The sequence below is a fragment of the Pan paniscus genome, chromosome 2, assembly GCF_029289425.2.
Source record: "Pan paniscus chromosome 2, NHGRI_mPanPan1-v2.0_pri, whole genome shotgun sequence".
NCBI lineage: Eukaryota > Metazoa > Chordata > Mammalia > Primates > Hominidae > Pan > Pan paniscus.
In genome coordinates, this window is record NC_085926.1 from 151,951,978 (window position 1) to 151,978,870 (window position 26,893).

Genomic DNA, 26,893 nt, shown 5'->3' on the forward strand with positions numbered 1-26,893 from the left:
GCAACCCAAATGTCCCTTGACATGAACAGTTAAAGAAAATGTGGCACATACATAGAATGGAATATTATTCAACCTTAAAAAAGAAACCTTGTCACATTCTATGATAAAGATAAACCTTGAGAATATTATATTAACTGAAATAGGCCAATAACAAAGTAATAAACACTGTAGGATTTTACTTATATGAAATAATCTTAAGTAGCCAGTCTCATAGAAACAGAAGCAGAATGATGTTTGTCAAGGGCTAGGGATTGGGTAAAATGGGCAGTTGTTACTTAAAGGGTATTGAGTTTTAGTTTGCACGATATAAAAGTTCTAGAGGTTTTTTGCATAACAATGTGAATATAGTTAACACTATTGAACTGTACACTTTAAACGATTTAAAATGGTAAATTTTATGTTGCGTGTGTTTACCAAAATTAAACGCAAAAACATGTAACTAAAAAAACGCTATAAAAGAGTAAAAATGTGAGTCATAGAATGAGAGAAAACATAAATCTAACTGAAATCTCATATTAGGACTACATTAAAAACTTCTGCAAACTAATATGAAGGAGAGATGACTATGGTAAAAAGCAAAAAAGAATGGACAGGAAACTTGAAAAGAGAATTCCAAAGAGAGACATCCCAATGACTTGTAAACAAAAAGATTCTCAACCTCATTAGTAATCAAGAAAATGCAAATTAAAGACAAACTATGTTCTCACTACATATTTATCAGAATGAGTAAAATTAAAACAATGAAAATTCTCACACACTGCTGGTGGGAATATAAATTGGTCAAGAATTTGGAAAATTATTTGACATTAACTGCCAAAGTTGAACATACACAGATCCTATCCTCAGCAATTCAGCTTCCAAGTATGTCCCCTGCATGTGCAACAGGAGACATGTACCAAGTGTTCATAGTAACATATTTATAATAACCAAATATTGAAAACACCTAAAGGTTCATAAAAAGTAGAAGAATAAGTGGTAATATCCTCATTCAACTGAATACCAAAAAACAATGAAAACGAAGAACTATAGAAACAATTAGGAGTAAATGAACTAAAATTCCAGAGACAGAATAGTCCTTCCTAGATGAGATGTTGATCATGATCGCCAGCTGTTTTCTTCTCTGGGGGCATTTGCTGGTTTCTCTTCTGCTGGTTTCTTTCTGCTTAATGGCATTAAAATCTCTAGTTGAGACTTTGTTCTCAGTTCATACCAGGAATTGGCAGAGTTTTGGTGGCTTTGAGGAGCTCCCACAATAGATTAAAAAATACAAAAGCCCAGTTTTTTTGTAATTTTCTTTTCTTTTTTCTTTAAGAGACAAGGTCTCCCTCTGTCACTCTGGCTGAAGCACAGTGGCACTATCATAGCTCACTGCAGCGTCCTCAAATTCCTGGGCTGAAGTAATCCTTCCACCTCAGCCTCTTGAGTAGCTAGCACTACAGGCGCGACACCATACCCAGCTAAGCTTTTTTATTTTTTGTAGAGACAGGGTCTCTCTGTATTGCCCAGGATTACCTCAAACTCCTGGCTTCCAGTGATCCTTCCACCTTGGCCTCTCAATGTGCTGGAATCACAGGCATGAGCTGCTGTGCCTAGCAATTTTCTTTTACTATAACATCCTGCTCTGATTTTAGTTTTAGAGTTTACTAGCCTGGTAAGATGAGTTGAAGAGTAGTCATTCTTTTTATATACTACAGAAAAGTTTTAAAGCATTGAAATTAACTCCGTTATGAAGGCTTGATAGAACTCACTAGTAAAACTGTTGGTGTCTAGTGTTCTCTTTCTGAGGGTATTTTTACTGCTTTAATTTCTTTACTAGTTATGTGAGCACTAAAAATTCTTATTCTTGATTGAGTTTTGCTAAGGTATGCTTTTCTCGGAAATTGTTCATTTTGTCTATAATTTTTTTATTCATTGGCATAAATTTGTTCACAGAGATCTCTTGCTCTCTTCTAAATATCTGTTAATTCTCCAGTGATACCATTTTTCTTTGATTTACCATTTTATTATGGGTATTTTCAAACATACTCAAAAGCAGAGAGATTAGAGCAAACCAGGATAGTAAGTCAGTTTATAACTATTTTCTATCTTTCCGTTTTGACTTTTTGGATCACTTTGCACCTGAGATTTTTCTTGGAGATTACATACTAGACTTTTGGTTTTTCATCCAACCTATCTCTGTCTTCTAAGTGGAGAGCTCAGATTCTTTTTACCACTTCCTTTTTTCATAAGTTTAAGTTTCTAATTCCATTTTTTTCTATAGTTCTGAAGATTACATACTCTATTTCTATTCATTTACTGGTTAACTTTAAGATTTTAATATGCAAACTCCTTTGATCTAAAATTTTTCAACATTTCAAACTTTCTCCCAAATACAAATATGTTACGTTTAACTCTTTTCATACCCCCTCATCATACATGTTAATTTTTCTAAATATTTATGTTGTATAACAATTTAACCACCCAAATCAAATATGGCATTTATACCATCCAATTTTTCTTCAGATTTACCTACATATTTCCCAGATATCTTGCTCACCAGTCCTTCTTGAATGTCTGAATTCCAACTTACTTTCTTCTTAGAGAACATCATAGAAATGTTGAGATATAATTTACACACTATATTAGTTTCCTAGGACTTCCATAACAGATTACCATAAACTTAGTGACTTCAAACAGTAGAAGTTTACTCTCTCACAGTTGCAGAGTCCAGAAGTTCAAAATCAAGTTGCTGTTAGGGCCAGCCTCCCTCCAGAGGCTCTATGGGAAAATCCTTGCTTGCCTCTTCTAGCTTCTGATGACTTCTAGCATTCTTTGGCTTGTGGCAGCATAATTCCAAACTCTGCCTCCATCTTCACAACGGTCTTTTCTCTGTGTCTCTCAGTGTCTTTTCATTTTATAAGGACAGCAGTCACTGAATTTGAGGTGCTAAATCCAGAATAATTTATTTAGATCTTTATCTAATTGCATCTGCAATGACCCTATTTCCAAAAAAGGTCAGATGCTGGGATTCTAGGTGGGCGTGAATTTTTGCGAGGACACTATTCAACCTCTACATGTGCCATACAATTCACCAATTTGTACAGAGTAAAATGTAAAATTCATTTTTTTGTATATTTAGAGTTCTGTAACCATCTCCACAATCAATTTCAAAACATTTTCGTTGGCCCTAATAGGAGCCCTGTACTGTCAAACGCATCTTTTAAAATTTTCTTTAGTGAGAAACTTAGTGGTTGCAAATTTTTTCAGTTTTCCAAGTCTGAAAATATCTTTATTTTGTATTCATTCTTAAAAACCAAGCAAAATTTATCATTGTAGGTTGACATTTATTTTCCCTCAGCAGTTTAAATAAATAAAATTCCACCATTTTCTGGATCTGTTATTGCTATTGAGAAGTCTGACATTAGTCTAATTGTCCTTTCTTTGTAGCATCTGTCCTTCTTTGTTTTTAAAACCTTCCCTTTATCTTTAGACTTCTGCAGTTTCACTACGACACGTTAAAGTGTGATTAGAATTTGTTGTAATTATCAAATCTTTAGATTGGTATATTTCATCATATTTTAAAAATTAGCCATTATATCTTCATAAATTCCTTCTTTTTATTTTTTTTTACTCTCCCCTTCTGGAGATAGACCCTGGTAGTGGGGAATCAGATTCCAGTTAGCTCAGCAGATTGCTCTGTTCTGGTCCCATTTTCCATGCCATCTGAGGGAAAATTCAAAGCGCATGCCCTGCTGAGAATAGCGGGTATGTTAAGCCATCTTTCCAGATTAAGAACTGTGTTGCTGTATTATAAATGAAGAGAAGTGTTCTTTGGAACTATTGCTTGGCCTATAGATAAATATTTGAGTTTAGCAACTGATCTCTATTGGTTTTTTCCCCTAATCTTCCAGAGTAAAAGTGTTATAGAAATCCCATCAATCATATTTTGCTGTTTCAAAGAAAACACACAATATTGAGCAATTATTGTAGCCAATATCCCAGTATATAATTCTAGTTAATTACTGCCAGTTATTATGTTTTTTTCCACAATATTTATCTTTCAGTGAGCAAAACTCAGTCTCGGAATAAGACATTAACTTATTCATTATGCCAGAAATGAATTTCTAAAATACATTATTAAAATAAACTATTACAAATCCAACTGTCTAAATGGAAGCTGTGTCTTTGTCATAAACCTTACTCAGGATACTTGGAAACTATAATTTGAAAAACAGAAATAAAATATGTCCCAGGGCTATAGTCCATTTGTCAGAACATTTCCACGTACATACTTTAATTTGATCTCTCTACATAATAAAAGATATTTACATATGTTTGGCAGAAGTTCTTGCTGTATTAATGTGTTTTTCTTCTCTTTTTTCCAAGAAGGTAGAGAGTGTCTTTCTAATATCCTCTCCTCAGTGTGGTGGCCACTGCCAGGCCTGCCCACAGAAAGCCCTTAAGGAGACTTAAATGGAAAACTCAGATAAGGAGAGAATGTCCCTGTGCTAGCAAAGCAACAATTTCATGGCCTGGAACCCAGATTTTTGGTCTGGTTCACATGCTTCCTAGAGAAGGTTAGGTATTACCTTTCAAGGTGATATGTTATTTCTGGGTGCTGATGTGGCTGGAAATACAAAGAACAGCAAGCCCATCCCCAACCTGGCAGGCATTCCCCTTTTCAGGGGCTGCCAAGACCCCTGAGATTGGCTGTGCCTCTGCCTGATATGAGGGGGAAAGCGAGGAGCTGCACCTATATACTTGTGTCCCTGTCTTTATATGTTTCTGCTTTGCTGCTGTGATGCTTCAGGAGTAAGCTGAGTCCAAGTTATAGTTCTTACCAATCCTCAAACCCAAATCAGATTCCATTGTCCAGTCCAGATGCTCAGGGCATGAAGCAAAAACTGCTCAAAGGTAATCTTTTGTGAAAGTCTATATCCATTGGAGATATTATGCTAGTTGTCCTGGGGTTTCTTTGAGGGTGAATGTGTGAGTCTGTGTCTTTGTTGGAGAGTGGGACATGGATGGTCTTGGACAACTGAATGGGAAGAAAGTTCTAGAAGATCTACATCTTGCTCCCTGGGAAGCCCAGGGTGGGTACCAAGCCCACAGAGGAGTTTTGCTCTACACATGGCACTGAAAACACCGAACTATTGAATTTCAAGAATCTGCAGGTGTTTGTGCCATGAACAGCAACCACATAGGGCTAGAAATTTGAGACTCTGCCTTCCTTTCCTAAGCACCACGTACATCCTCTGTATCATCCTAGATGGAGGAAAGAGCCGTGGTAAGGATTAATACCTTATTTCTCATCCACTTCTCAGAATAGAGAAACTAGGTCAGGGTTCAAGTTGATTTAGAGAAAATAAAGTAATGGATTATTTCCTCCAGATCTGACTCTGTGGCTTATGATTAATACTATATACCATACATATTTACAATTTATCTTTCAAGCTGAGTAAAATTTCAAAAATATTATCTATCACTTACTCGTAGTATGCACACATACACACACACACAAATGCACACATAGGTATGTACACACACAATGGAACACATTTTTCCTTATTCCATTTCTCTTTTGTGTGTTATTTTTCATTTTCCAAACTCCTAGACTTGTATGGTCTTCCTCCCCATGACTGTGATTCTCCTCTCTATGTTTTTCTCTTCTTTTGCAATATAATCCCTAAAAACCTTTTGCAGATGCCTCTTTTCCACCCTGTCCTTCATCTTCACCTTCTTCACCTATCAAGAACCATTGATAACTGGCTCCACTATCATTATCTTTGGCTGTGGGATAGCGCTGTTGTGCCTCCCCCTTCTGCATTATTTTCTTTTCTTTTGAGGTGATACACTCTTCTTTCCTGCTTTGAAACTTTAAATATTTAACTGGTGGACTGAAAAGATGTAGACTTCTTTTGCAAGAAGCTTAGTAGTGAAATGAAAGAAACAGGCTGGGAGCAGTCGCTCACGCCTGTAATCCAAGCACTTTGGGAGGCTGAGGCAGATGGATCACTTGAGGTTAGGGGTTCGAGACCAGCCTGACCAACATGGTGAAACCCCATCTCTACTAAATACCAGAAATTAGCCCGGCGTGTGGCACACGACTGTAGTGCTAGCTACTCAGGAAGCTGAAGCAGGAGAATTGCCTGAACCTGAGAGGCAGAAGTTGCAGTGAGCCGAGATCATACCACTGCACTCCAGCCTGGGGGACAGACAGAGAACCTGTCTCAAAAAAACAAACAAAATAAATAAATAAGTATATAGTTCATTGTAATAGCAAATTGAGAAACAAGATATGTTCAGCACAGGAAAGACATGAAAATGCTTCTCCTCAGAAGGAAAGAAGTGAGTAGAGCAGGAGGCACTGACTAAGAGAAAGAAATGGATAATTAAAGAGCCAATTCCTATGAGAGGCAAGAGGGAGTAATATCAAGGGTAACTTGAAAAAGAAGGGACATTTTAAAATTAGAATAAAGATGAGAATTATTAAATATACAAAAAATATTAAATATACATTCTTAAATATACAGAAATATTAAATGCACAAAAAATGTGATGTAAAATTGAAGCAAGTTAATGGGGCTCCTACCACACTTGTCTCATTGCTTTCAACAGAGTAGGAGATATTGTCACTGGCAAAGAATGAGCTCAGAGGTTAGCAAGTGGAAAAGGTTTGAAATAACTGGGGAACTCTGAAGAAGTAACAAAATAATAACAATAGCCACAACAATAAAAATAATAATGGCACTGTAATATAACTATAGACTTCTCTTTTGTCCCTCCAGTTAACCTCAGCTTCTGTCATATCCTTCACTTCCTCCATTTGTGTTCTTACTTTTAGGGTCTTTGTTCTGTCTGCTGCAAGCGTATTGGCCCCATTCACTTTCCTCTTTCCATCCCTTGGTTCCTCTATACTCTTTTCCCTCTTTCTTTCCTCCTCTACTCACAAAGCCGAGTTCTACTGGTTCCTTTTATCTGCAAGAGCTTTCTTCTCCTTATGTTCTTGCTATACCTCACATTTAATTTCATCTTCATTTTTCCCCACATCCATTCCAAAATCTGTAACTTCCTTGTATTAATTCCTGAAGCCAAATCTACTGATCTTTCCCTTCCTTTCCAGTCCCAAGGACTTTCTCTTTATTATTTGGTAGCTGTTTTCATCTCAGTTATTTCACTTTACCTTCCCTTTTCTACTGCTAGAGATAGGCCAGCTCTTCCTACCTCCTCTGCTCCTCCCAGGGCAACCATGAGCATTTTCATAGCTAGTTTTCCTTTCTCAGAGGTTATCACAGTCCCATCTTCTAAAGAATATACTGTCGTGCTCTTTCTTCCATCCTAAAAGCTCAATACTTGACAAGTAGACAATTTCCCAAGCCACAGTAAAAGCATATTTTAACCTTAAACTTCTTCTGCCCTTGCCACGATAGCTTAATTCAAACTGGTTTCCCACCTTTTTTGAGACTAGTGATTTCTTTAAACGAACGCTAGCAGTTCTTATATTCAGGCTTTCCTTCCCAAAGATAAAGAACAACCTTCATACTTGGTTGACTAAGTGAACTGCTCCATAAATCCTCTAGCATTCTGTAATTTCCTCGCCCCTGAAACTGGAGGGGAAAAATATAAATCCAGCCTTCAACCCATTTGTGCTTGCTACCTGTGCTCTAACAGACTATCTTCTTAGCCAGATCTGTGGCAGAATACAGATGACCTCAGATTCTCTGGTACTCTTCTCATCAAGAGATGACTGGATCTATGTCCATGTCCCTAGAATGTGAATAAGTTCTGTTCTTGCTTTGACCAACAACATGTGGAGGAAATGACGCTGTTTCAGTTTCTGGGCCCAGGCCTTAAAAGACTGACAGTTTCCACTTTATCTCTATTGGAAGAGTCACTCTTGGCACCCTCAGCCACTGTAAAAATGTCAGTCACCTGATAGAGAGACCAAGTGGAAAAGCCTGAGGCCAACTGGAAAAGAAGGGTTCAACTGAGCCTAGACTTCTAGCCATACCTAGGAAGGCCTCAGACATGTTAGTAAAGCCTCCAGGCCAGATCAGCCACTCATAACACTGAGTAACCCCAGTCAATGCCATGTGGAGAGGAATCACCCAGCCACTTACCAAAATTTCCAAACAACAAAGGCATATGTATGTGTAAAATTGCATATGTATTTGCATATGTATAGATAATGTCTATATGCAAAATTATTATTGTCTGAAACCACAGTTTGGGGGATAATTTGTTATGTAATAATAGATGAAGGAAGAAGGTCTTATGGGCACACACAAAGGAATGCCACTCATGCACAAACAGATAAAGTTCATTTGTTCCTCAATGACCTTAGAATAGAGTATTATCCTCATTTCACAGATTGAAAAAATAGTAAGTGCGCTGTAGAATCAGTATAGTATAAGGTTAAGAGGGTGAAGTTTAGAATTAGAGCATCTGGTATCAAAGCCCGCCCTTGTCACTTACCAGTTGTATAACTTTCTGAAACTGAATTGAGCTTCAGACAGAGTCCAAATGAGTATGTTACGTTGAGTTATATACTATTAAAAGTAGAAGGCATCTTATTCATTCTTTCTATTTGATAGCACAATAGGGTGACTATAGTCAATAATAGCTTAATTGTACATTTCAAAATAACTAAAAGAGTGTAATTGGATTGTTTATAACAACAAAGAAGAAGTGCCTGAGGGGGCACATATCCCATTCTCTATAATGTGATTATTTCACATTGCATGCCCATATCAAAACATCTCAGGTACCCCATAAATATATATACCTACTATGTACCCACAAAAATTAAAAATTAAAAATCTTGTAGAAAGTAGAAGGGATCTTGGGATCATCTAGTCTAGTGGTTTTAAAACCATGCTGCTTCAGAAACTTGTGTGTGAAATACAAAACTGAGGATGTATGCCAGTCACCCGGAGCCAGATTCTAGAACAGCGTGCTCCTCACAAAGAGGAGCAGGAAAGGAAGACCCCTTCTGTGATGCTCAAAAAAGTGTGTTGTGGGAGCGGGTGGAGGGTTGGCAAGGGGAATTCTTCATGCCCCATCTCCCGACAGGCCCCAGTGTGTGTTGTTCTCCTCCTCCGTGTGTCCATGTGTTCTCATCATTCAGCTCATATTTATAATTAAGAACATGTGGTGTTTGGTTTTCTGTTCCTGTGTTCATTTGCTGAGGATATGGCTTCCAATTCCATCCATGTGCCTGCAAAGGACATGATCTTGTTCTGTTTTATGGTTGCATAGTGTTCCATGGTGTATATGTACCTCATATCTTTATCCATTCTATCATTGATGGGCATTTGATTGATTACATGTCTTTGCTATTGTTACAGCACTATTCACAATCGGAATTTTCTTAAAAATTATTGCTGCTAAAATAAAATAAACTAAAATACTAATATTTACTAAATCTATATTTTAAACTAGCACCCAAACTCCTAATTTCAAAAATGAGGAGAGTGTCAGGGGAAGTGACTTTTGCCTAGAATACTCCTGCCCATTCTCTTCAGAAATTCCTGCTCATCCCTCAGTTCTCAGACAAGACTTCAATTCCTTCAAAAATATTCCATCCACTTTGCATGTTCATTTCTGTGACTGTTTCTTTTTCAACTTTTTAATCAAAGTGCTCGCTACTACATTTCACCAATTCTAAGATTCACATTTTTCATATTTTAATATTGCAAAAATGAGGGTGCATGATTTAATTGATAATATCACCAACCAGTCATGACAAAGTTGTGTAAAAACTTTCTACTGGGAGCTTCTGGTGACATCAAAAAAAGGATCAAGGCATCAGAGATTCATTAAAATGCAGGTTATTTGTGACATAATGATATGCTTAAATGTTTGTTTCTTCTAGTGGACTAAAAGCTACAAAAATGTAGCCATATCTTTCTCATTCATTGGTAAAGCTCCAATTTCTGACACATAATACATTCTCAGTGAGCATATGTGGCATTGTCCAAGTAGATTTTACTTTCTATTCTCAGAATGAAGAAGTTGATAAAACATTTAAATACAAATGACAACAACAATTTTCTTTATAATTAAGTTCTTCATTTCCAATGAGTAAACGTCTTTTTATAGATTAGACACAATTACTTTAAGGTTATTTTAGTATTTGACAGAGATAAACACACTATAGCGCAGAGAGACTGGTATCCTCAAACACTGCAAGTGGTTTTATAGATTGGTGCCAACTTTTAGAAAGCAACTTTCCAAATTTTATTAATAAGGACTGTTAGTATTGTTTGTTAAAATCTGATTCTGATTAACTTAAGCAAAAAGAAAGTTTAAAGGGATCATTGTTGAAGAAATAATTGAACTACTGAAGGGCTATTCTGTGTGAAAATCAAGGATGGAGGATGCATGCCAGAGTCACCTGGAACCAGATTCTGCAGCACAGTGCTGCTCACAGAGTGGCAAGGGAGAAAGAGCCCTTCTGTGACACTCAAAACAGTGTGGAGGACATGGAGAATTCTTCTTTAGTGAATGCCAGCTAATAGAGAAGGAATGGTAAGAATTAGAAAATCACCATTTTATAAACCACAGTTTATAAACTGCTTCAGGCAGGGATCCTCAATTGTTACTAAAACAATTCCTTGTGATCCTCTTGGAGAAGTCTATATTCATAGATCTAAAGTGTCATCCCCATAAATTCCTTACTAACTATAGAAAAAGAAAATATCTTTACAATGGGAAAGTGTGGCAGTCAGCACCTTTAGCAGGTAATCAAACCTAGCTTCACCAGTAACAGGACACTAAATATTACTTACCTTTTGATATGATAGAATAAGAAATACAAAACATCACCTATGGAGTATTTGTAACAAAAATGTCATTTTGCTTTTATAGTGAAAAAAATTTAAGTAGAAAAGGAACTTAAAATGCACATTTCTCTTTAAAGTTGCACTAGTCATTACAATATGAAGATTTTCAGTAATTTTATATATTTCCTCCCTGAAAATACATTAACATCTGAAAATATTTGTCTTCTCTGGCACTTTTCCTCCAAATTCCGTTATTCATCATTATCTGCATATATGCTTTGGAAAAATGTTTGAAACAAAATCCAAATTGGCACTAAACTAGCCACTTTTACTTTAATAAATAGCAGTAACTAAATAATTTATTGATGTTAAGTGTTCATCTCAAATTACAGTATTTATTTTAGAATGATAGATGTGTGTATTTCAGATTCAATGTCTAAATAGTTTGATAAAATTTTTTCTTAAAATGCACCACATGGAGCAATAACTAACCAAGTTATTTTGTACCAATATACCCACTGATAACAACTTAAAAAAAAAACTAAATTAAGTATAAAACATGTTTTTTTGAGGCATCAAACAACTAACAAGCCAGTAATAAATTGCAGAGACAAAACCTAGGATTGAAAGAAAGCTCAGAGAGGTAAGTCTGACATTTGAGACTACTCTTTTCTTACAGGAGTCTGCTGACTTTAAAAGTGGCAACTAAGAGTCTGAGAAGCTGAGCATAGCTTTGAGCAGACTACAGAGGCTGCTGGGACAGAAGTTGGGATTCTGGGATTTACCGAGGAAAGATAACCATGACAAAAAAAAAAAAAAAAACACACAGGGATTTGACTGAGACATGTAAGGGTTGCATCTGGAAGTTAGGGTGAACAAAAAATAGACCAGCACTAACAGAGACTGAAGCCCAGTTTTGAGTCATTACTGCACACAACTGAATGAATGTTCAGCTAGGACTGCTAGTTCTGACCACTTGTCAGAAACAAAACTAAATCTCTAAAAGAAGATAACATCTTCCACAATCTTAAAATAGCCCCACAAATTTTTACATATACTGTCTGGGACTCAATAAAAAATAACTGAACACATGAGAAGACAACAATTGATAATAAGAAACCAAAAGAAAAAAAGAAGGCAGACTCCAGATAATGGATTTATTAGATGTAGTTGAAAATAAGTATGAGTAGTGTTTTCAAGGAATTCCAAGTTCAGACTAAGAATTTTAGTAAAAATTTTAAAACTATATAAAAAAGAATCTAATAAATGGATTTAAGAACATATTAGACAAAGGTAAAAAGAGAATTAGTGAACTGAAAAGTAAGTAAAATGTTTCTTATTTTAAATATAGAATATATGAAATACAGAGGCTCCCCAACCTACAATGGGGTTATGTCCCAATAAACCTATCATAAATTAAAACAACTGTAAGTCAAAAATGCATTTAATACACCTAACATACTGAACATCATAGCATAATTTAGTCCACTATAAATGTGCTCAGAATACTTACATTAAACCCACAGTTGGGCAAAATAATCTAACACAAAACCTATTTTATAATAAAATAGTGTTGAATACTGTACACAGTGTATTAGTCAGTTCTTCTACTGCTATAAAGAAATACCTGAGATTGGGCAATTTAGGAAGAAAAGAGGTTTATTGGCTCATGGTTTTTCAGGCTGTACAGGAAGCAAGGCAGCAACTTCTTGGCTTCTGGGGAGGCCTCAGGAAACTTACAATCATGGCTGAAGGCAAAGTGGGAGCAGGTGTCTTACATGGCAAGAGCAGGACCACGAGAGAGTGGGGTGGTGCTACATACTTTTAAACAACTGGATCTTTCAGTAACTCACTCACTCACTATCACAAGAACAGCACTGCAGGGATGGTGCTAAACCGTACCCATGATCCAATCACCTCTCATCAGACCCTCCAACATTGAGGATTACAATTCGACATGAGATTTGGGCAGGGACACAGATCCAAACCATATTACACAGATAAGCATTCTGTAGATATGATAGGATGCAAAAACACAACATTCAAAAAAAGCTAGGGATGCAGTACACCGTTGTTCACCCTTTTTATCATATGGCTTACTGGGAGCCACAGCTTGCTGCCAATGCCCAGCAACACGAGAAAGTATCATACCACATATGACTAGACCAGTATCGCTTTTACACCACTGTAAAGTCAAAAAACCATTAAGTCAAACCATCCTAAATTGGGGAGGATCTGTGTGTGTATCAGCAAGGTCTACCTTATGATTATTTATAATTTCATTAAAAAGGGAGGAGCTAATCTAGCAGAAGCAATATTTGAAGACATAAAGACTAAAAATTATCCAAAATTGACAAAACACATAAGGTCTTTAAAATAGAGCCTGGGAATACTCTAACTTCATTTACTTTAGTAAACTTATATGCTATTATTTTTATGTATTTTAAATTCCATATGTATTTCCAGGGCCAGAAAACATTATCTTAATTATAATTTTATTATGTATTCAGTTAATATTTATTTAAATGTACCCACATTATTTCTCCTCTCCACTACTCTTTATTTCTTTGCATATTTTCAAGTTTACATCTGAAATCACTTTTTTTCAAAAAAGACTTTCTTTTGTATTTCCTTTGGGTGCCCTGCTGGTGATTAATTCTAGTTTTTGTGTGTCTGAACAAAGTCCTTATTTCCTCCTTACTTAGTTCCTTGTAAAGATTTAAGAATCCTTACAAATCCCAAGCAGGAAAATAAAACAGAAAGCTAGACATATGTATATAAGTATAAAACTACAAGAAAATACATACAACATGAAAATCTTTAAAGCAGTAAGAAAAGGTCCGACTACCATCAAAGAAACAACAATGGGACTGGTAACTGATTTTTCAGTGAAAACAGTGGTAGCCTGGAGGCAATGGAATGATATCTCCAAAATGCTTTCTTAAAAATGTGGACAACCTAGATAACCAACAAGTATATCCTTCAAAAGTGGATAGAGCTGGGCACAGTGGTGTGTGCCTATAGTCTCATCTACTGAGGAGGCAGTGGTGGGAGAATTCCTTGAGCCCAGGAGTTTGAGGCTGAAGTGTACTATAATCACACTTGTGAATAGCCACTGCACTCTATCCTGGGCAGCATAGCAAGACTTTGTCTCAAAAGAGAAAAAGTAAAGAGGAAATAAGGACTTTTCAAACACACAAACACTAGAATTAATTACGAGCAAACCACCCAAAAAGAAATACTAAAGAAAGCCTTTCTTGAAAAAAAGTGATTCCAGACGGAAACTTGAAAATATGGGAAGATATAAACAGTAGTGGAGAGGAGATATATGTGAACATATTTAAATGATTATTAACTGAATAAATAATAAAATTAAGTAAAAATAATGCTCTATGGGGTTACAAATACATAGGGAATTAAAGTACATAAACAATAGCATATAAATTATGACTGAAGTAAGTGAAGTTAGAGTATTCCAAGGCTCTTGCATTGTTTAGAAAGTGGCAAAAGAACTAATTTATAATAGAAATTAATATTCAAAGATGTATATTGTGATCTCTAAGGTAACCACTAAAAGACCAGTAAAAGAATTTATAACTATAAAGATGGCAAAGGGAGAAATGGAATAATAGAAAAATAATTTATCAGAGAGAAGGCAAAAAAATTGAAAAAGAAAAATAGGACTGATGGGAAATGGGACAAAAACAAAGTAAATTGTAATACAGTGAACTTAATCTCAAATAAATCAGTAATTATATTAAATATAAACAAAGTAAATATTCGAATTAAAAGATAAAGATTGTCAGAGTGGATTAAGAGGGAAAAAACACTCTAAGCTACCTGCAAGAAACTAACCTTATATATAAATATACAGACATATTAAAAGTAAAAGAATGGAAAAATATATACCATGCAAACACTAACAAAAAAAATTACTAGAGGTAAAGAGGAAATTTAATAATGACAAAAGTTTCAATTCACTAAGAAGATGCAATAATTCTAATTTTTATATACTTATAAAAAGGTCTTAAAATATATAAAACTATTAAACAATAAAAGGTTTTAGAAAATGCAATTTATTAAAATCAGTCAAAAACTAGTGCCTTCTAAATTTTATCACTTTAGTAACAATGAAAAAACTAATGGAAAAAATCTTATTTAATATTTAAAAGAGAAGAAATACAACTTCAACATTTTGCATCTTAAATTCATATATTGCAATCCATTCCCATCACACAGGTGACCTGAAAGAAAAAAATCCACAATATGCCAGAATCTCCACAATGCTGCAACCATTTTATTTGCTTAAATATAATGACACCTTCAAGGGCATCGCTACTCTCTTTTCTTAATTTTAAGAATAAACATATATTTGTAGTCCATGATGTTTAGAATGAGTCCATTTTCGTGAATTAAAAGAAAGTATATCTTGAGTCTCCTACATGATATTTTCTAAGCCATCACTGAACATCTCTATTTTTTATTTATTTATTTGTTTGTTTGTTTATTTATTTTGAGATCAGATCTCACCATGTTGACCAGACTGGTCTCCAACACCTGGCCTCAAGCAATCCTCCCATCTCAGCCTCCCAAAGTGCTGGGATTACAGGCGTGAGCCACCATGCCTGGCCACTGAACATCTTTAGTCAATAGTTCATGTTAATTTGCCTACAAGTTTTATACTTATATAGATTATCTACATAAGTGAGGGTAATAGAAGCATATGTCAACTATTATTACCAACAATCATATTTATTGATCTGTTTTAGTGTCCCAGTGCACCTTACAATTTCTTCCCAAACTCAATGTCTTGCTAGTCCCACACAGGATGTGGCAAGGCCAAATTGGCTACAAAGGGCCCAGACAGGGATCTGAGATTAATTAGAGTTTGGGGTAGGCAAGTAGTAGAATCTAGGGAGTTTCAGCTAATGCAGGGCAGTTGAGAAGCAGACACCCAGGCAGAGTCTAGAGTCTAGTCCGCAGGGTGAGCAAGAATAGAATGGCTAAATTGAAATGGTTATTGAGGATCCAAATCCACAGATGATTTTGTTCCCACTCTGTATAGGTAAACTTGGACCTACAGTCTTTCACCATTATAGTAAGCCCTGACAATATAATAATTATTAGGACTACTTTATCCCCAAGAATGAAATATCTAGGAATTGAAAAAATTTGGAATTGGTATTTGTCAGATTTTGAAGTCTCAGTCCAGGTTTAAACTCCACTTCTGTAAACTTACTTGTTCAAATTCCTTTGTTATGTATCTAACTTTTGGTATCTACATAACCTACATGATACTGGTTCTAAGAGGTTAAGTAAACTCCTGAGGTTTTGCATACAGGAAAGGAAAGATGTTTAACAGACTTAGACAAGAATTACCATGGTCCTACTGTTCCTGCCCAGTGGGGGACCTTTTTTAGTTCAGACTCAAACTGCAAATTACTTTCCCATCACAAAAATAAGTGAAATAAAGCCCCTCACATTGCAGCATGCATGTAGAATACAGAGGCAATAGATAGAGTATTGAAAAAGAAGCCGAAGCTGCAATCCAGTAAACAAAAAGAGAATCCATTTCCAAGAGAATAAAATGGAATAAGCAGAAGGCATTAAACAGGAAGCACTGGATAGAAGCCACCTCCTTCAGAGACAATTGATAATGTCTCTATATTGACAATAAATTCAGAGCAATGATAGAATTTTTTAAAAACCCTTTTGTAATGGGTCATTAAGACAAAGAATTAAGGATATAACTTTCCTAGCACAGATAGGCACAAGACAGGAGACATGTGCAGAACAACACAGACAACTCAAGGAAAGAAAACAGGTCAGAAATAAGTCTTTAGCTTATCTTGGTTAAATGATTCAATAATAACTTTAAAAAGAAGATGTGAACATTAATTTCTGGATTAGTTCATTATTCATGCCTTATTATGAACACCACAGAATACTTTTATATAGTTCTCATTTCAAAATATAGGCTTAACAATTTCCAATTAATTTCTCCTATTGCTGCTAAAATTTTTCAAGTTAAAAACTCTCCAATCTCCATATAGATAATTTATCAATACTAAATGGACCCACTTAATTATTTTGACCAAGATATTGCTGCCCAGAGAATCAAATGAGTTAAGGAATTTATCATACACGTTGGGCTTTCGTGGTGAGGAATAGAGAACAGCAATACATTTCATGTTATTCAGGTGGAAGTGCAAGGTTCTTCCAATGGCACAGTAGACACTTGACCTCTGGCAACTAAGTGAATTCCAGTCTCCACAAAATGCTGATTCTGAAGCTTTTTTAAAAACCCTCGTTTGAACCCATATTTATCTCCAGCTACTTTTCTTTGACTGACTTTTCCTCTATACAAAATGTTGGTAAGTTGCCAGATTGGAATAAGTTGAAGAGCCTGTGGGAGATGCAGAAAAAGATAAAGAGAGAGAACAGGCAAGTCTCACTAGACATTTTGTATGAAGGAGGGCATTAAGACCAATCTGCTATGCTACAATTTGACAGTGGCTACATTCTTTTGCCTAAAGCCACACTAAGTGTCTCCTAAGACTCATCAATATACTTCCTTTTTTAATTTCATGTGCTCTTCAACTACTTATTCTGATATAGAAACTATAGACTTTGGGAAAATGAAACTGCTGTCAAATCACAGCATAACAGGGAGGGAGGCAGGATCTTTCTCTTCTCTCATTGGCTTAACCCAGTATCAAGCCAGAAGCAAGGGAGCCTGGCTGATGTAATTCATAAAATCTTATTCCCAGGGCACAGAGTAGCATGGAGAAGCATGGACAGACAAACAGAGAATAGCCATAATTCTCCCCCAGTTTTATCTTTAGTCTGACAACTCTCCTCAACGGTAATTTTATTTTCTTCTGTCTGATCACTAAATGTTGGAATGTCATAGTCATTCTTAGGCTCTCCTGTCTTTTCACTCCACACTATACACAGGAGAGATACTTCATACGTATGGTTGCAATTACCACCTACACACCAATGATCCACAAATGTGCAATTCCAATCCAGATCTCTCCCCTGAACTTGAGACCAAAATATCCAAGTGCCTCTTGGACGTCTCCTGTTCAATGTTCCAAACTCAACATGTTCACAACCACCTTCATAATCTTCCCCTCTAAATGGGACCCCCTTCCAGTGTTTCCCCTCCCTACAAATGACTGCACTAGTCAGAACATTCTGCAATCCCAGAATCATCTTCTTCACATTTCATACGCAATACATTAGTATGTACAATGGATCTGTCCTGAAAAATCTCTCAAACTGATCCACTACTGTTCATATCCACCACCACCAAGGCACAAGGACCTTCATCTGCACCAAGACTACTATTGCCCACCTCACTCCTACCACTACTCGAATCTGTTTTCAACTTAATAGACAAAGTAATCTTTAAAAATACTCATAAGTCTGGTCGTTTCACTGCCTTGCTCTAAAGCCTTCAGTCATTTTTTAGTCTCTGATGAGAACTTTATCATGATCTACAAGGCTTCCTCCAGATTCTCTCCCTCCTTATTCCTTCTCACTCTCTGTGCTCTTGTCATACTGCCATTAGTTCCTGAGAAAGGCTGAGCCTCTGCCTGCCAGAGGACATTGTGCATGGACCCCTTTGAATGAAATGCTCTGCTGTGGCCACCACCTTAATCCTTTGGCAACACAATTGCAACTCACACTCCAGATCTTAGCTCAGACAAGTTGTAATTTTTCTAGGAGAAAGCCTTCTTGCCCCCTCTTTTCAAGCTAATAGACTCCCTCATAGCACTGTGCACCTTTCCTTCATAGAACTTATTACCTCATTTGTCGGTTTTAGTTTTTGTGTTGTTGCTGTTGTTGTTGTTTTGGAGCCTGGGTCTTGCTCTGTCGCCCAGGCTGGAGTGCAGTGGTGTGATCACCACTTATTGCAGCCTTGAACTCCTGGGATCAATCAATCTTCCCACCTCAGCCTCCCAAATAGCTAGGACTACAGGCGCACACCACCATGCCTGGCGAATTTTTTGTATGTTTTGTGGAGACAGGGTTTCACCACATTGCCCAGGCTGGTCTCAAATTCCTGCGCTCAAGTGAACTGCGTGCCTTGGCCTCTCAAAGTGCTGGGATTACAGGTATGAGACACTGCACCCAGCTCACATTTCTAATTTTAAATTTGTTGGGGGGTGATTATTTGATTAGTATTCCCTGTCCTCAGTAGACTGTAAGATCCATGTGAACAGGACCATGTCTACTTTGGCTTACAGTATTCACAGCACTGTGCCTAGCATATGGTATGTGATTGACAGATATATCTGCTGAATGGAGGTGGGAATAGATGACTGGATGAGTGAATAAATGAATGAATGGAAATAGTCAACGTTAATCCTGCACTTGGCAAGCACTGTCATTCCAGCTGGGAGGTCTTGGGTGTTGGCTAATAATACAAGAGACTGAGACATGAAATAGAATGTAAAAACTGAATTTTTAATTATTTCAAGATTTGTGTAAATAAGAAACTCTATTCAAGCAGTCCCTTGGGTGGGCCCTGCCTCAGGCATGCTGGGACCTCAGCACCCCAGGCCAGAAGGAAAGAGGAAGAGCCCAGGGCCTACAGCACACATCAGTGCAGGGCCCACTGTAAGGTGAGGAGCTCAGGAAAACAGTCCAAGATGCTTAGGTTAACACTTGGGCGCTCAGAGTTGACAGAAAGGTTAACAAAGAGTTCAGTTCCTGTTAGAGCAATCCTGCAGGGGTTTGCCATACCTGTCAGTGAGCTGTAAAGACTTTCCAGTCAGATAATACACACGAGAGCCTAGAGAGAAGACGGAAAGGAAACTAGTCAAACTGGCTGTCTGATCAAACTGGCTGTCTGATCAAACTGGCTGTCTTTACATGGGTGAGTGCTTTTGTCGCAGGGAAACCATTTGTGCATGTCAACGTTCCTCACGCGGATGCCAGCATTCTTTTTTTTCACTTCCAAAACGTTTTCCAGCTTTCATGTAAATCTGGTCTATAATTCAGCAAAATTATTTTTAGGAAGATAACACACTGTTTCATCTTTGAACCTAAAGTGAATAAAAGTTTTAAAAACTTGTTTTGGAAATAATATAATGACTTCTCTGTATCTGAATATACCATGTAACTATGGGTGAAAAACAAAACCTGCAGCTAACAACTATAATTTGTAAGGTTGCATTGTTAGCCTGAGGAGCTGCCAAGGATGTTTGGAACTAGGAATTTTTTAAACGCCGTGACAACTGGTATTCTTTAACATCAGATAAATTAATTTTATCTATCTACACAAAATTATCAAGTCTCAGACTCCCTGGCAAGTTGTATTTTGTTTGTTGTTTGTGAGACTTTTCAAGTTTTTATTCATTTTTTATGTCTATGGTACTCCTACCTTCATGTGACCATTTTCAGTTATTTGTAGAGCCTGACTGGACGCATACAGCATGCATACAGAGAGTGAAGGAAAGAAAGAACAGACCCAGGAAATGCCTTTCCTCAGAGGCATGATAATGCCAAGGCTCAGACTTGACTTTGCAGTTTTCCAAACTTGTCTCTGTTTCCATTAGCAACTGTGAAATACAACCAGCACAGTGTTTCACATTGAGACTGCTTTTGCCAGCAGGTTGCATAATTAGATTGAATGTGCTTAATCTCTCCTAGAGCTAAAACATGGAAAGATTTCATTTGATGAATTAGAAAAAAATAAACAGTGGAAAGTATTTAAAACTGAAGCATTTGTGGGTTTCTAACATCAATACATAATGTCTTTTCCTGGTTTGGTTTCAGAAGTTGCACATCAAAACTGCTATATCTAATGGTGAGGTTTGTAGAAAAATTTGTTGCGGTTGCTTCTTACAATGGGAGCCAGAATTAAAAAACCATTGCATCATAATATCGCTCATTAGAGAATCAGGGGAAGAAAACAAAGTTATCTCATTCAGTAAACGACCTATGATGCTGAGGCATTATGTTTGGCCTGATGGGGGAGAAGTGAACCAAAGTCGTGCCTCAATGAGCTTGCAACTGATTAAGAAAAATTTTAGCGTTAAAAATAATAAATGATGTAACTGTGACTATTTTGCATGTCTTAAGATTGTCAAATTCCTTTGTGCTGACAAGGATTAGAGATTTCTCACAAAAAAATGTCATTTGAGCTGAACCTTAAAAGAAATAAACAAATGCACAGAGACAAGAAGCACAAATACCATCTAATTCCTGCTCTAGTCTAAAATTCCACTGCAACCATGATCAAAGTATCCACTCTGAAAACAACAAGTAGCTTTTCTGAGTGTTTTAAACTCTATTTTTTTTTTATTTTCTATTAAGTTTAAATACCAGAACTGGTACTAACTCTAATCGCCTAAACTAATACATAGATTCCCATCCTTCAAGGTAACTAAAGAGATTGGTTTTGTTTTCTTTTAAATTTCACAGTCACATAGGTATAGTTTCTGTTTTTATTTGTTTTACCACAGGTAAGGATTAAATCAGGCTGAAATATGCTGGTTTTAAAAGCTTTACTTATCACACTTTCATCTGAAAATAGCTTCACCATCAAATACTTCCTCTTCCATATACCTAATGTGTAGTTACCTCCCACTAGATACCATTTCTGCCAAGAAGCTAAAAGGTCCTTACTCTCTTCAGACCTATTCATCCCAACACGGTCTTTCCTAGACACACACACACACACACACACACACACACTCACACACACATTGTGGGAAAAGGAATAAAACTCTGCCCCCAGATATCTCCTCATTGTCATGAAGCTATCCCCTGAAAGCCCATAGAATATTGCATTATGAAGAGTGACTGTATGTTAACTTCACACATTCTGATAAGTTCAGACTCATAAAACCACCTCCTGATGACTGACTCCTCTCTCTCTGTGTATATATATATACACAGAGACAGATATAGCTATAGAGTAGTTGCCCAATTTCTTTTGACTGCCTCAGACGTAGAGAACTCAACATGTTCCACGTAAGCCTTTTTACAAGTATTAATTTCTTCAGTTAGCTATCATTTAACAAACAACAGTACCTGTCATAATTTCATACTTTTTAATTTTGAAATAAGATTATCTGGGGGTGGGACCTAAAGCATCAAGATTTTGACAGCTCCCAGACATAATATTCAACCAAGGAAGCTCCAAGAGAATGGGATTGTTGTAGGAGTTACTAAGAAATTATTTTAGGCAGATAGAGAGGAAAAGGGGTCCTTGGGAAGTTTTAATTTTTAAAGCATCCCCAGAAAAGTTTCTTGTAAAGCCCTGGCTCTTAGAACCAGGCCGGCAAACCTTGATATGCAAATGCAGGCCATTAGAAACTGGGTCCACCCAACATTGCGATTCCCGTGCCCTTCTTGCCCTTGCCCCACATGTTCCTGGAAGCATGGTCGCCCCCACATATCCCTGCGTGTGTGGAACATCATGGCACCTTGAATTTGCATATTAAAAGGCTAGGGTGGGAGGGCCAGTTTTTTCGTGGGCTACGTGAATGACATGTCTGGTCAAACCAATCCCCTGAGCCCTATGCAAATCAGACACCACCTCCTCCAGCCATGGAATACAGCTGGTTGATATTACCTGAAAGCAGGGTTCTGTCTTTCTGTCTCTTGACTTTGGAGCCTCCCTCCCTCTGTCTCTGTGCAGGGGAGCTGCTTCTTTCTTTCTTCCCCCTTCTTTCTTGCCTATTAAACTCCCTGCTCCTTAAAACTATTCCACGTGTGTCCGTGTTGGTTTTTCTAATTCGACTCAAGAGGAAGAACCTGGTGTTCCTCCACTCATTGGAGCTGTATCAGGATCATGTCTGTCACTCTGTCTTGTTTGTTTAGCGGTCGACCACTAGCCCGTGCGCAGTGCCTGGGCATGGGAGGCTCTTTTTAAAATGATTCATCAAATTGTCATTAATGAAACTAGTACATGGTTAATTAATAGAAATAGTTCATTGAGGTGACAGAAAGAGAGTCTCAGTAGAGTGGGAACAATTATTTGAAAAGTCTCATAATTCTGATGACATAATCAACCTGCACTCTTCCACTGTCATAGCTGGGAATCACTAAATTGGACTACACAATGTTAGAACTGGAAGGGCCTTAGAGATGATTTGATCATTGGCTTTCAGCTTGGAATCTGCCAAGCCCTCGAGTTTCTTAGTGGGACCTCAAGGGTGGGTAAGGGGATGAGGGGAAGGCCAAGCCAGTGGGGACCCAGCTTCCATGTCATCTCTCCAACAGAGGAACTTTGCTTTTATTCCTTCATTCAGCAACTACTTGCTGAGTATATACATTTCACCAGGTTTATGGTTATGCTAAGGACACAGGAATGAGAAAAAAAATTGCCTTTCTTATAACTCACAATTGTACATGTTTTATTTGTTGAGTTCTACGTAAGATTTCTTCCGAAAAAGAGCTCTTTGATAGCTAGATAGATAACGCAGATATGTAAACAAATTAAAGGCCTACTTCTTCATTTTATAGATAAACTGAGATTAAATGAATTACCGAATTAACGGTCAAAAACATGTCAGAACCAAGACCGAACTCTACTTCCTCTGTCACCAAGCCCAGTGGTCTATCCATATGACATTTCACATTATAGAAGTAGTGGTTTCATGAAAGAACTGAGACTACATACAAGAACAGATCCTTACCATCTCCCTCATGGAGTTTAGAGTTCCGTAAAAATGGAACTGCCAGTAGCTCGGTATATTGGTCAGCATAACTGGTTGCAAGTACCTAAAACACCAACTCAAACTGGATTGAACCATACAGAGAACTTATTGATTCAGGTAACTGAAAAGTCCAGAAGGAGGTACAGTTTCAGAAGATTGATCCAATGATTCATACAATGTGACTAGAACGTAGTTGCTTCCTCTTGTTCCTCAGCAATATTTTCTTAGCAATGGCTCCATTCCCAACAGGCATTCTCCTTGAAGTCTCAAGAAAGTGTCCAGGCTACATGTTTTCAGTAGAGAAGAGAAAATCTGCTTACCAAAACTGGAATCCCAGAACATAATCTTATTGATCTGAATTCATCTGTACCTATCTGGGCTAATATGCTGATGGGCTTAAGGTGACTGAGAGCTGTGAATCTGATTGTATCTGAATCTAACTGAGCAACCCAGTTAGCCAATGAGAATTCTAATGAGAAATCTAAACTTTTAAAGTTTATTAAACATTCAAACATGAACACTAAAACATAATAGTGCTAGTGTTTCCGGATGTGTTTTTCTTTGCTACAATATTACATATTGTTCAATTTTGTATAAGATAATATTTAAATGACGAATGTAAAAAGTTTGCAATACACATTTGACTCTTGTACATCCAAAGATGCTTTGTCTTGGTTATACGGTGGTTGATAAATAAAAACTGTAGGCTTATTCACAACCTTTCCTCAAACTTATGTACTTGAGCTGAGTGCTAAATAGCCACAAACAAAGTATGCTATTCTTGCTTATAAGTACAATTTTAAAAGTAAAAGATGGCACACTTGGTGTGAATGCTCAGTTGTTGCTTTTAATTATAAATACATTTGGAGTTATATTTTTTGTGTTGGCATGAAACAATGTGTTTTCATGAAGCTAACATTAAGTTTACACTGACCCCACTGATAGCATCTGCCATCTTGTCTTCTGAAATTATAACATTTCTGAGATTGTATGAATTGGTAGAAATTATTTTATGTGTATGTGTACAATGATAAGTGATTTTTAAATTTTACTTTCTCCATTATATTTCTTAGGCTTCTCTTAAGCCAACAGTTCAAATTTGAGAAAAAAGTAGTATCATTACCTACTCATAATATTTGTGAAGATATTTATATGATGGAATTTATAAAGAAGATAACCCATCTTCATTTATTCCTATCTCCTAGTCAAACTTTTTTTTAAAATTTTTTTTTGGTCTGGCATTGTCACATAATGAATGAAAAAGTGACTCTTATGATCTTCACATCTGATAAATGAATGAGTGACTGGATATACTGTAGAGTGTCAGAGTGTTTAGGGAAGCCTAGCACAATCTATGGAAGATTGTACCGAGGAATGTTTGTTCACTATTTGGTTGACTCTATGGTGAAGATGTAATAATAGTTGACATTGCAAACACAATGTGCTTTGCATGTTTTCACAAATTCAAATCTTCACAATAACCTTATGAGGTTATTATCTTAATTTCACAGATGATGATTAGTTAACACCAAGAGGCTAATTTTCTCACATGCCTCTTCTAAATGTCTGTTTTTATTCTCATCTGTCTAATCTGTCTACTATGATTCTCTCAAAGCATAGAAAATTGGTTCTCAACCCTGCTCCCCATGAGGTAAACAGGATATATTTTAAAATAATGATTATCTTAAAATACAAAAGACCAATGATAGAAACTACAGGTGAAGATGAGGAGCAACTGCAATTTCCATCTTTGACAAATAGGAATGTAAATAGGTACAACCACATTGGGACAAACAATTTAATCTAACAAATTATTTGGCATATGGTAAGTAAATGGGCAGATTACCTCCACTGCTTTGATTTGTATTTTGACTGTGAATAATGTCTGGTTCTGAGTAGCTCTTGAGAACTACCAGACACTCCTGCTAGCACCCCAGAAAAGTGGGCCTTCAACCCTCTCACTGCTGACACAGCTGACACTCCCTTGATCCAACGTTTTTCAATCTTCCCTGCTCTCAGATGCCTTATTTTCTGTTTTCTGCCCTAAGCTCCGCTAGATCTGATACTCAGTGCTACTATGACCATTCCTTTCCTTCTGTTACTTGTGCTTTCCCTCCAACTGACTGGCCTCAGTGGTTCTGGGTGAACTTTCTCCTACGCCCCTACCCAGGCCCAATTCATTCATGGCTAGTGTTTCCCTGGGATCAACCCATGGGTCCAGGTCTCTCTTCTCAGAACAGCCTAGAGACAGTTGAGTTTCACAGTAATTTCTTGGCAGAACTACTCTAGTAAGAAGGATCATCTGCCAGGCTTTATGTGAGACCTGGACATGTATCCTGATAGTTGGTGCAAAAGTAGTCGTGGTTTCAGACCCTGAATTTTAAATTATTATAACTAGGCTCAAACACATCTTTATTAATGAAAATACAAACCATTACAATTAAAACATTTTTGCCAATGAGAAATAAGTTTGTTTATTCCTGTAGCATAAAAATCCATGCTTAGGGATTCAACAAACTCTTGAAAAGCATTTTCTGCATCCTGCTGGTTGTGGGAGCGTTCTCCCTGAAAAATGTTGTCAAGATGCTTGAAGAAGTGGTTGGAGAAAGGTCAGGTGAATATGGCACATGAGGCAAAACTTCGTAGCCCAATTTATTCAACTTTTGAAGCATTCGTTGTGCCAATGTATGGTCAGGCGTTGTCCTGGAGAAAAATTGGGCCCTTTCTGTTGACCAATGCTAGCTGCAGACTTTGCAGTTTTTGGTGCATCTCATCAATTTGCTGAGCATACTTCTCAGATGTAATGGTTCCACCAGGATTCAGAAAGCTGTAGTGAATCAGACCGGCAGCAGACTACCAAACAGTGACCATAACCCTTCTTTGGTAAAAGTTTGGTGTTGGAAAGTGCTTTGAAGCTTCTTCTTGGTCCAACCACTGAACTGATCATTGCTGGTTGTCGTATAAAATCTACTTTTGTCGCACGTCATAATCCAATTGAGAAATGGTTCATTGCTGCTGTGTAGAATAAGAGAAGATGAAACTTCAAAATGACGATTTTTAAAAATTTTAGGTCAGCTCATGGGGCATCCATTTATTGAGGTTTTTCACCTAATTTCCTTCAAATGCCAAATGATGGTAGAATGCTCAACACTGAATTCTTCAGGCACTTCTCCTGTAGTTGTAAGAGGATCCGCTTCGATTATTGCTCTCAATTGGTCGTTGTCAACTTCCTACGGCCAGCCACTATGCTCTTCATCTTCAAGGCTCTCGTCTCTTTCACTAAATTTCTTGAAGCACCACTGCACTGTGTATTTGTTAGCAATTCCTGGGCCAAATGTGATGTTGATGTTGCAAGTTGTCTCCACTGCTTTATGACCCATTTTGAACTTGAATAAGAAAATCGCTTGAATTTGCTTGTTGTTGTTGCGGGAAGTCAGGGACCCCAAATGA

General features: G+C 37.0%; 1 long non-coding RNA gene across 5 annotated transcripts in view; it reads right to left on the minus strand.

The window, feature by feature from the left end:
- The window catches only part of LOC103782931 (uncharacterized), a 105,903-nt gene that overhangs the window by 25,202 nt on the left and 53,808 nt on the right, over positions 1-26,893 (minus strand). For 2 of the 5 annotated variants that reach the window (XR_004670790.3, XR_004670789.3), the window contains exon 4: positions 19,518-19,566. The exons of the other annotated variants lie outside the window; for them this stretch is intronic. This is a non-coding gene — a long non-coding RNA (uncharacterized LOC103782931). The remainder of the gene's footprint in view (positions 1-19,517; positions 19,567-26,893) is intronic. 5 annotated transcript variants of the gene reach the window in all.